The sequence below is a fragment of the Schistocerca piceifrons genome, chromosome 5 (assembly GCF_021461385.2).
Source record: "Schistocerca piceifrons isolate TAMUIC-IGC-003096 chromosome 5, iqSchPice1.1, whole genome shotgun sequence".
NCBI lineage: Eukaryota > Metazoa > Arthropoda > Insecta > Orthoptera > Acrididae > Schistocerca > Schistocerca piceifrons.
In genome coordinates this window covers 319787534-319800208 of record NC_060142.1, presented here as the reverse complement: position 1 = coordinate 319800208, position 12675 = coordinate 319787534, and positions in this window count along the sequence as shown.

The following is a 12675-nucleotide window of genomic DNA, read 5'->3' as shown; positions in this document are numbered from 1 at the left end:
TTGGCAAGTGTTTTTGCATGAAGGTGATGGACTTGAGCGAGATGGATGTGGGCAAGTATTTGATGTACAGCTTCGTTCGTCGTTGCTTGTTGGCTTTGCAAGTGTGTGTTGCTGTTGTGGAGGTCCCATAATGGAATGGAGCTGTGAGTGCAGAATCTCGTGGTTTACTGGCTTTGTATGTGTGAAACTCATGGTTATGTGTCGCTGAAAGGGGTAGTTTTTCGTTGTAATACTTCGCAGACGACTAGTTTACAATAGGATAGGGATTTGGGAAGGTATGTCGTCTATTCTTCACCCATCTTCTTTCTTGGTCTCAATCTTGTGAATCTTCAACTTCTGTTCTTCCTGCTTTTTCTCTGCTTCTTACTTGCTTCTTGGTTCTTCTCTGGGCAGGATATGGAAATATTTATTGATAACTAGTTGCTTTGAAGTTTTCCTCTTAGTAACAGTTTCATAAATAGGCATGTCATTTTTACTTTGTGGACGTTTTCTTCAGTGCTGTTTAATAGCGGTAGTGTGACTTTTACACATACTTTTTGCCAGTGGTGGCTTGCCCAAGCGGTCTTTTCGTCGGGATGTTTTTTTGTTCTTTCCGCTGAGTGGGAGCGCTCGGAGATTTACGAGCGATGAAAGTCCGCCGGTGTTTGCTTGTCAGTCCCTGCACAGGTCCCTTCCATGTTCTGACACTCTGTGGTTCCGTGTTCTGTCCCAGCAGGGTTCCGCCACCCTGTGGTTCAGCAGATATACAGCCTACTTCAGCTACCCTCTATTGGTCTCGCTGTCCTTTCCCTTCTCTCGACACTTCTGCCTTGTAGGAATCGTGTCTTGCTAATTATGTCCTTTTCTTTCTTGATACTTCTCACATTGCAACTTGTGGGTCATTGCATCTCGTCCTTGCTGGAGTTTTTGCAATGGTTCTTACAAAAAGTTTTACTTATAGTCATCTAACATATGTCTAGTACCTACATTATTTTGCGCCTTCTTAAAAAGCTTTACAAATTTCGGCGCCCGTTCCATGTTACAACTCTAAGATATTTTGAATCTTAACTTCTACAAAAATCCTCAAATTCGTTTTATTTTTATTTTTTGTATAGTGTCGTGGTGTATAGCATTTTAGTATTTCATGCTGTTAGACTATCTACACGTTATCCCTTCACCTTAATCTATGGCACAGTTGGTGTTATTATTGAAACCACGTTCTTTTTCCCACCTTCCTCTCTCTTCATTCTTATTTCTCCTGACGATCTTATCTGCAATATAATCTTGAAATATTGTGCTGATTATTTACCAGTAATAAAATTAATCTTCAAACTTTTTGATGTGGCTCACATGGTGAAGTTCTAAGGTTTTGCCTGTTTTTGGGTTCATTAGTTCCACAGCATTATCATGAGCAATTCGGCCAATTATGACAGGTCCTTTGTATGCAGTGTAAAACTTACATATTTTGTGTTTCTGTTTGCTGGAGAGTTGGTGTGTTTTTACAAATACTTTCTGGCCCACTGAGAATGTTCTTTTAATAGCTGTTCTATCTCCTCTTACTTTTCTTTTAATGGCTGCCTTTCTGATGTTGGAGAGTGCTGTTGCTATGACTTGTTTGTGCTGTCTACATGGTACAATAGGAAATCTAACATTTTCTCTGGTTATGTTTGGGGGTTCAATATTTTTAAGTACAGTAACTGGAGGTAGTAGTGCAGTGCTATGTGGCATTTCATTTATTACTTCTTGAAAATCTTTAAGGTATATATCCCAAGTGTTGTGTCTTTTGCCTGCATATAATCGGCATCAAGTGCCTATGTCCTTCATAGATCGTTCTGCTGGATTTACGCTAGGGTTGTACTTAGACATGTAGATGGGTTTTATTTTGTGCTGTTTTAACGTGTTTTGCCGTTGCACTGATATTGTATTGTGGGCCATTATCCGAAATTATTCGTTCCACTCGGCCTACTTGTCTGAGAAAATCTTGTCTAAATGCTTTACTTATAGTAAGACCTGTTGCCCGTTTTAATTGTGTCAAGGTAACATATTTAGAAGTAAGTTCCAAAACGACACATATGAAAATATATCCATTTTTGTGCGTGGGAGGGGCCCCATCAAATCTGTTGCAGCTATTTCTTTTAATCTTTTAGGGATTATTGGAAACATAGGTGGTCTGGTTTGGAAAGTGACGTGTTTAGCCCTCATACATTTTTTGCATTTGACTAATACTGTTCTAATTCGTCTTTCCATATTAGGAAAATGGCTTGTTTGTTTTATTTTTAAAAAGCATTTCTTTGGTCCAAAGTGGCCATTACTTAAATGTGTATACCATATGTACTTATTAATTAGTTCATCTCGGATATAAATTAACCATTCATTCGTTGCAACATTTCGTCCAAAAAATAAAACATTGTTTTTTACGAGATAGTGCTGTCGAATGTCTGGAAAATCCTTACTTCTCCACTTGTGTTTGATTCCTAATATTTCGGGATCCTTGTTCTGTTCTTTGCCTATGTTTTTCAATGCTGTCGTAATGTAGTTTCCGAAAGGTACTTGTTTCATATAGTACACTGTAAACTGATCTTCTGCTGCTTCCAAACCTATGTTATTGGATCCACCCTGTGGACATCGTGATAAAGCATCTGCTAACACATTCGCTGGTCCTGGTATGTGTGTAATAGTGAAGTCAAATTCTTGTAGTATTAACACCCAACCGGCTAACCTCCCATGAGTTAGTTTGGCGGATAACAGAAATTCTAATGCTTTGTGGTCAGTGTATACTTTTGTTTTTCTTCCGAATAGGAAGTATCGAAAGCGTTGGAAGCCCCATACAATGGCCAATGCTTCCAGCTCCGTGACTGAATAGTTTTTCTCACTTTTTGTGAGTGTCCGACTGGCAAATGCAATTGTTCTATATGATCTTAGCCCTGCCTGTTCGTATTCTTGAAATAAAACAACTCCTAAACCTATTTTCGCGCTATCAGTGGCCATACAAAAATTTTGTGTTAGATCAGGATGTGCTAAAATCGGTGCTGTTGTTAGTGCGTTTTTCACTTTTAAAAATTCTTCATTGGCTTGTTGATCCCATACCCATGGCGTGTTTTTTCCAGTCAATGCACATAGGCGTGGTGTTGCGAGAGACTCGATCCAAATAAATTTGTTACAGAATCCGGCGAGACCTAGAAATCCTCTGAGAGTTTTCTTACTGTATGGAGTACAGAATTCTTTGATTGCCGTTAGTTCTTCTGGGTCGGGCATTACCCCTTTCTCTGAAATTATGTGTCCTAAAAATTTGACCTCTCGCCTTCCAAATTTGGATTTTGTTATATTTACTGTGACCCCATGCTCTTTCATGATCTATAAAAACTGGTTTAATGTGTCGTTGTGATGTTCCCAAGAGGGTTCTCCTATAATCACATCATCAACATAACAAGTAATTTTTGTAAAATTTCAGGACTGAGTATAGTATTAAATCACCTAATAAACGCTGCTGATGATATGTTTAAACCAAATGGCAATCATTTAAACTGGTAGCATCTACCGAATACGATAAATGCTGTAAATTTTCTACATTCTAGGGCCAATTCTATTTGCCAGAAACTACTCCATAAATCAATTGATGAAAATATCTTAGCACCGTGGAAGTTTTGTATCAATTCCTCTAATTTTTCTGGGCGATCTGTCTCAGTGATTATGATTGTGTTGATCTGTCTGGAATCAAGCACTAACCTGATGCTCCCATCTCGTTTTTGTACAATATGGAGCGGGCTGTTATATGTGGAGGTAGCTGGTTCAATAATATCGTCATCTAACATTTTAGATATCTCCTGGAATACTTTATTCCTGTAGCTTAATGGGATTGTATAGGGTGGCACTCTAAACGGTAAGTGCTGTTTTATTTCAGATTTGTACTGAAAGTGTTTAATACTGCCAGTCTTAGGTAAATATACCTCTGCTTTATCTTGTAAAATACCCTCTAATTCTCTTTTACTGTGTTCAGAAATACCTTGAACTTCTGGCAATTTTTCGTCTATTTCTTTATGGACTTCTAACATGAGTTGAGGCGATTCCCCCTTTTGTGCATACCATTCTAATTCTTCATCCTCTTTATCTCGCATCATTCTTAATTGTTTGTTTATAACTGGTATTTCTTCTCATTTTAGCTTTTGCTCAAAGAGAAGTGTGACATTCCCGAATGTTACGGAACCTTTCCCCATATCTATTATCGCTCGTCTTTCATTTAAAAAACCTGCACCTATAATCAAATCTACAGTTAGTTTAGGTATAATCACGAAGTTGGTTTGGATCTTTTGACCTTGGCACGAAAGAGTTAACCTTGTTTGTATCGTAACTTCCGCAGCATTGTTTCTAATAGGACCTCTTACTTTAATCTTACGTGTTTTCAGAACTGGCAATTCCTCATTGGCATTAAATTGCATCAATAAATTTTCTGAGATCGCAGTCAGTTCACTTCCACTATCAATTACAATATTGACTGGGATATGCTTTACCATGGCCTTCACAATTGGTTGAATTTGAAAGGGTTGGTTCTGTACTACTTCTTCTTGCATCAACGAATCCTCCACCGAATCATACATGAGTCTTCTTAGGAATTTCCCTTGTGAATTCGAACTTTCTGTAGGATAAGTTTCGACTGCTACTTCTCTCTCTTTTATTTCCTCTTCTCTATTTCTTCCTTCATTTACGCTTTCTTCAACTCCTCTACTTTATCCTCATCCTCGTCTATCTTCCCCTTCTTCGTCGCTACTTCCACATAATCGCATCTAAGTGCTCTAATTATCACTTCATAACTTCCTTCATTATATATGTTGGGTTGTGTGCCCACCCGCAACTTATTTTCAACTTCTGTCGACTGCGCATTATCCTCATTGAATTCGCTTTCCCTTGTTTCCATCTCAAATACACTCCTGGAAATGGAAAAAAGAACACATTGACACCGGTGTGTCAGACCCACCATACTTACTCCGGACACTGCGAGAGGGCTGTACAAGCAATGATCACACGCACGGCACAGCGGACACACCAGGAACCGCGGTGTTGGCCGTCGAATGGCGCTAGCTGCGCAGCATTTGTGCACCGCCGCCGTCGGTGTCAGCCAGTTTGCCGTGGCATACGGAGCTCCATCGCAGTCTTTAACACTGGTAGCATGCTGCGACAGCGTGGACGTGAACCGTATGTGCAGTTGACGGACTTTGAGCGAGGGCGTATAGTGGGCATGCGGGAGGCCGGGTGGACGTACCGCCGAATTGCTCAACACGTGGGGCGTGAGGTCTCCACAGTACATCGATGTTGTCGCCAGTGGTCGGCGGAAGGTGCACGTGCCCGGCGACCTGGGACCAGACCGCAGCGACGCACGGATGCACGCCAAGACCGTAGGATCCTACGCAGTGCCGTAGGGGACCGCACCGCCACTTCCCAGCAAATTAGAGACACTGTTGCTCCTGGGGTATCGGCGAGGACCATTCGCAACCGTCTCCATGAAGCTAGGCTACGGTCCCGCACACCGTTAGGCCGTCTTCCGCTCACGCCCCAACATCGTGCAGCCTGCTTCCAGTGGTGTCGCGACAGGCGTGGATGGAGGGACGAATGGAGACGTGTCGTCTTCAGCGATGAGAGTCGCTTCTGCCTTGGTGCCAATGATGGTCGTATGCGTGTTTGGCGCCGTGCAGGTGAGCGCCACAATCAGGACTGCATACGACCGAGGCACACAGGGCCAACACCCGGCATCATGGTGTGGGGAGCGATCTCCTACACTGGCCGTACACCACTGGTGATCGTCGAGGGGACACTGAATAGTGCACGGTACATCCAAACCGTCATCGAACCCATCGTTCTACCATTCCTAGACCGGCAAGGGAACTTGCTGTTCCAACAGGACAGTGCACGTCCGCATGTATCCCGTGCCACCCAACGTGCTCTAGAAGGTGTAAGTCAACTACCCTGGCCAGCAAGATCTCCGGATCTGTCCCCCATTGAGCATGTTTGGGACTGGATGAAGCGTCGTCTCACGCGGTCTGCACGTCCAGCACGAACGCTGGTCCAACTGAGGCGCCAGGTGGAAATGGCATGGCAAGCCGTTCCACAGGACTACATCCAGCATCTCTACGATCGTCTCCATGGGAGAATAGCAGCCTGCATTGCTGCGAAAGGTGGATATACACTGTACTAGTGCCGACATTGTGCATGCTCTGTTGCCTGTGTCTATGTGCCTGTGGTTCTGTCAGTGTGATCATGTGATGTATCTGACCCCAGGAATGTGTCAATAAAGTTTCCCCTTCCTGGGACAATGAATTCACGGTGTTTTTATTTCAGTTTCCAGGAGTGTAGCTCTGCAATACTCATTACTTCGTCCTTTCCTCCTACATTCGTTGTGCATGCCTCAGGTAATTCATCTTCCTCGTCAGTATTCTCCCAATTAATTTCGTCCGAACACGATATGGTTATTTTCCTGTCTTCGTTTTCATCTGGTCCCTGCAGATTTGTTTCTTCCTTCTTCTCTTCTCTTGATAAGATTTTTACTTCTCTGTTCAAGGTGCTGCAATTGTCCTGGGTCAGCGCGTCATGCTCTTTGGCATGGGCGTTTAGCTGTCAATTCGAACGTTTATCGGGGTTTGGTGGTCTTACCACCACCTCTTCTATGTGTATTCTCTTTTCTTGTTCAGCTTGTTGATAGTGGTTTCTTTGTTGATAATTTGTCGGTCTATTGGTTCTCCAGTACCCGTTCCGGTTGTCGTTATTCCCTCTGTAATAGTAGTTGCCGTTCCTGGGTGAATTATAGTTACTGCCATATTCTCTTCTAAATCCATAACCGGTTCTTTGTTGAAATCTATTGTCGATTCTTGGTGCGAAGTTATCACATGGTTCGTAATTATTGTTTCTTCGTACTCTGTCTTGTGGATTCCACTGATTTTTGCTTTCGTTTTCACGTGCGCTTCGTCTTTTTCTTGCGTCATCTTCCGAAAATATGAACTCTAGTTCCCTTAGAATACCTTTAAATGCTTCGACGTCATTGCCTCCGCGACCTACTAATGATTGCTGGTATTTCAATGGTAGCTTCATCGCGCATAATTTAATCAACTCTCCGTCACTGTATGTCATCGATTTTTCTTTGCCATTAATTCGAAAAATTTCACGGGACTCTTCTCTCCTGAATTTTCAAAATATGGGTTCTGTAATAATTCGTACTTCACTCTGTTCTGTGCTTCGCTTGACCAATATCGTGAGAGATACTTCTCTCTGAAATCTTCGTACGATCGGCATGTCGCTGCAACATTCTGCATGATTCCTGAGACTGTTCCTGACATGTGTGCACATATAAAGTCTAATTTGTGTGCAAGCGTCAAGTGTTCTGGTAATCCTACTCGGAATTGATCAATAAAAGTTCGTGGATGTAATGAGTTTCCTTCACGAAAGTGTTGAAATTTTCTGACTGTGAGGAAGTGATCGTTGTCGTACTTCGTCATAGTTCCATATGAAATTCGCGATTCTTCGCCACTTTTGTTTCTGATCATTTCTCCCGTCGTTCGTTCCGGTTGTGGTAGATCCATTGGATATTGTCCACTGTAACTCTCGCCTACCCTTGCGTAGTATCGTTGGAGTGGTACGCAATAATTTTCTTCCATCGGTTGTGAACGTGTAGCTGAATGCATTGCACTGTACTCTTCGCGACCTGGCTTTCCATTGTCACGTATGTTACTTTCCGCCTGTGATTGGAATCGCAAATGCGTAATATCTTCCTTAATTGCTTGTTTCTCCGGTGCTGTTACAGATACGGATGTGGTTGCAGACTCAGTGCTTGTTCGATCCTGTTCACTACGCTCTTCGATGGTTTGCAACAACTCTGTTCGCAATTTCTGAAATTGTTGCTTCGTTTGCGCTTCTATTTTGACTATGCGGTTATCATATCTTTTCAGCGCTGCTTTCGTGGTACGTTTGTGTAACACACTGTTTTCAACAACTTCACGCGCTGTACATGCTGCTTGTCTAGTAATTTCGTTTATCTGTTTCTCTAGTTTCTTGACTTCTCCCTGGGTGTTTTTACGTAATTTTTTACGTAATTTTAATTTGGTTCGCAATTTCTTTATTTTGTTTTGTCGTGGTTACCGTCATTAATTGTAATAATTCTGCCAGATTGGTGGGTCCTATTGCGTTTTCTTCCGACGTCCTACGCTCTGTGTTTTCGCCCAAGTGTTGGTTCGCAACCGATTGCATTGAACTGTGCTGTGGCACGTTTCTGCTCGCATTCCTTGTACTCTGTCGTATGCTGACTTATGTTTTCTATGCCTTGACGTACATTATCCTCGTTATGGTGCGTTATATGTCCTATTTCTCGCGATACTGCATCGTCTGTTGTACTGTCCTATATTCTCTGTCCGTCTTCATGTTGGGTCTCTACCTCAATTCGGTCAAGGTCTCGATCTGCCATTGCTAATCTTTCCGAATCCCTTATTTTCTGTTTTAAAAGCAATTCACGCGCCCTACTTCGCATCAACATGCGCTCATACGATCTCACGCGTTTCATAAACTTTTTGTTCACACGACTTGACACTACCAAGACTGACAATCCATTCACTTACTTGTTGTGTCAGAACCAACTTCTCAACGATGTATCCGCCACCTGTGCGCTTGCATTGAGGAGAAAACTTAATTCTACCAATTTTAAAATTCACAACTTAATTATGCTATTGTCTCTGACACTTTCTTACTATCTATCGCTGCAGCTACTGTTTTCGAGTATTTAAAACTTTAGGAAAAAAATTTTTTACAACGAAAATTTTTCAACAGGATATTTTTCTGACCTAGTTAGACACGAGGTCGACCTTCAATCACGGTATTTTAACATCCTGGCAGGGTCGCCATTTTCTAATATTCTGCGTGGTGTCTGTTGTTCTATGTTGTGTCTCCCTACCACTTTCGCACAACGACGCTCTGAGCGTGTTTTTTAGGGAATTGACTAGTTTGAACCTGGGACCTGTTGCTGGTAAGGAGACGCCAGACCACACATGACATGTAGAATTCAGAAGAGTTCAGTGAGACTAGCGATGATATAACCAAATGCTTAATGATTTCAGCGTAAGCTCCACTGCACTCCCTGTAAAAGAATCTTAATACTAACTAAAATTAGTGGAAGGGGTTCAAGGCTTTCCTATTTTTAGTTAGCTGGTAAAATAACGTCGAAAAAGCAGTTAAGTTTACCATTGGAAATTTTATTCTACTCACAAAACATCGTTTATAAATTGCACTATTGATAAAAGGAAATGTTTTAATACAGGATGGTAAAAACCAAATGCGTTCAACAAAAATGTGAACAAATATTCCCTAAATGGGTTTCCAAGTTCTACAATGGATCGAAGGATGACCTATGCCATATCACATCTATAATCTAGGTTTAAATTAAGTTTCACAAAAGAGAAAACTCTCAAAATGGTTTACAGTGACCCTCAATTATCTTTAATTACTTATCTAACTTGTCGTAAATTGCAGTGGCTGATGTGGCTTCTCAATAACTATATAACAGACAAATCATCACATTTCAGATTATTACTTAAAGTGGCAAATGTGAACACCATGAGCTTTAATTGACTATCGACACTAGTATTACGCAAAAAAGGGGGTGTAACAGATGAGACTTCTGCAGTTCTGAGTGAAGCTTTATGCACTGTTATGTGGCATTGCATGCATTCATTACCTTTTCGGTGTTCGTCAGGGGGCGGCGGGCAGCTCAGCTTCGCTCACCTCTCTGTCTCGGAAGCAACCCTCAAGCAACTCTCTCCTAACTTCTCCTTACTACAATTTACCGAAGTTGGTTAAAAAAAAAACTATCTAACTGTGTTTTCATCTGACCAGTCAGGGTCTCAATGTTAACCTTAAGCTCCACCTACAAAAATTCTGTCTATCCAATGAGAAACGTTATACTTTTCGTGGTGGGGCAATTTTTTTAAAGTTTGCAACGTAACTGAGAAGCGAAAAAGTCTCACGCTAAAACTTGCAGCTGGTGTGGTCTTTTTAGCGTTATCTTACGATCTATACTGTTCTTCTGGAGGGCTCTATCTTTTAACATGGGCTGGGGGGTGGTCCTAACGTGACAGAGACGCGAAGAAGTCTCACGCTAAAATTTGCGGGTGGTGTAGCCCCTTTTGTGTTATCGTAAGATCTATACTGTTCTTCTGAAGGGCTCTAGCTTTTAACATTGGCTGGGGGGAGGTCTTGACGTAACAGAGACGCGAAAAAGTCTCACGCTAAAACTTGCAGGTGGTGTGGTCCTAGCAGTTAGCTGGCGACGTGGGTGTCCGTCCGTCCCTTATCGTAGGGCCTTCCAGCTTAACACGGTTCTGCTCTCGGCTTCTGTTCTCGTTTCTTCCCTCGGAACTGCGTCTGTCTCACGGTGGGGAGGTATGACATGCATTTAGGCATTGTTGTGTTAGTCTGTGGTATTCCATTTGCTCACTCGTTACTCGTATTACTTTGATTAATTTAATGTCACGATTTATTCGGAGCTATGTGACACACTACTGGATTTGCTTATCATGTCAGGGTTTTCATGGAAGGTGTTGGATTTGCCTGACACCTTACAACTGCCCTCACGATTATGTCCTATAAATTCTATGGGATTCATGTCGGGTGACCAGGGTGGCCAAATCACTCACTCAAACTATCCAGAATATTCTTCAAACCAATCACGAACATATGTGGTCTGATGACGTGGCCCATTGTCATCCAAACAAATCCATCGTTATTCTGGAACATGAAGTCCATGAATGCTGCAAATGGTCTCCAAGTAGCCGAACATAATCATTTTCAGTCGATCGGTTCACTTGGACCAGAGGACTCAACCACTCCATGTAAACACAGCCTACGCCGTTATGGAGCCACCACCAACTTTCAAAGTGCCTTGTTGCCAACTTGAGTCTATCGCTTTGTTAGGTTTGTGCCACACTCGAACCCTACCATCATCTCTTACAACCTGAAATCGGGACTTATCTGACTAGGTCTCCACGGTTTTTCAGTCGTCTAGGGTCCAACCGATACGGTCACGCGCCAGGGAGTGGCGCTGCAGGCGATGTCGTGCTATTAAAAAACGCCCTCGCGTCCATCGTCTGCTTCCACAGCCCATTAACGCCAAATTCCGCTGCACTATCCTAACGAAAACGTTTGTTGTACGTCACACATTGATTTCTGCTGTTATTTGTCTGTGAGCAGTGACTACTCTACGCAAACACCTCTGCTCTCTGTCGTTAAGTGAAGGCCGTCAGCCATTGCGTTGCCCGTGGTGAAACGTTATACCTTAAATTCGGTATGTCTGGCAGAGTCTTGATACTGTGGATCTCGGAATATTGAATTCACTAACGATTTTGCAAACAGAATTTCCCATGTGTCTAGCTCTAAATACCATTCCGCGTTGAAAATCTGTTAATTCCCGTCGCGCGGCCATAATCACCAGACTACAAATAACAGCTCCGCCAATGAAGTGTCCTTTTATACCACCATCTGTATATGTGCATGTTGCTATCCCATGAGTTTCGTCATCTCAGAGTAATGTTGTTTGATGATAGTAACCGTATGGTGCCAACATTGAAATTAGTCTTGTTAACTAGTGTTTCCTCTGACTTGTAACACAAATCTTCTTGTGTTGTTGCTGTAGGATATTAGAGTCTTCGGTCATCTGAAATTACATAGGCCTGAGATGGCAGTCGCCTGGTAACTTCAGGAGTTCATGTGCTACTTACCTAAGTTTTTAAAGATTTTGTAAAAATCTGGTTATGTTGCATTCAAGTTTTATCGTTGTTACGTTTGGTATATGAAAGTGTTTTCTTTGAGAAATACGAATTTGTAAACCAACAGATCTTATAACTTTGTAATTATTGTATATATTAGGGATGTTCAGAGGTACAACTTTTATTTGTTGGTTGGTTGATTTGGGGGAGGGGACCAAACAGAGAGCCGTCTGGGGTGGCTGTGCGGTTCTAGGCGCTACAGTCTGGAACCGCGTGACCGCTACGGTCGCAGGTTCGAATCCTGCCTCGGGCATGGATGTGTGTGATGTCCTTAGGTTAGTTAGGTTTAAGTAGTTCTAAGTTCTAGGGTACTGATGACCTTAGAAGTTAAGTCCCATAGTGCTCAGAGCAATTTGAACCATTTTTGAACCAAACAGAGAGGTCGTCGGTCCCATCGGATTAGGGAACGATAGGGAAGGAAGTCACCCTTGCCTTTTGAAAGGGACCATCCCGGCATTTGCCTGAAGCGATTTATGGAAATCACAGAAAACCTAAATCAGGATGGTCGGATGCGGGTTTGAACTGTTGTCCTCTCGAATGGGAGCCCATTCTACTCTTATATTTGGAATTTTTTTGTGTATATTACACATGATTCTTTTCTGATTGCTCAGTCTTCCAGTTGACGATGGCTGAAGTAACCGGAAGCAATAAGGAATAAATATGATATACAAAGCTGGAGACAAATAAAAAAGCTTTCATATAAAACTGAGAGGTCTATGTTCCTTATTTGGTATTCCCTCGTGAATTTGCCCGTTGTATTTCGTAGTACTGCGGACACTCGTGACGTTTCTTACTGTGCAGATATTGCTCTTTCAAGGAACCAATAAAAGCCAGCGTGCGGCCTTTCCAAGTACCGGAGAAGCGTGCGCCTGCCATGTAGGCAGCCCTACATAACAGCGTTTGC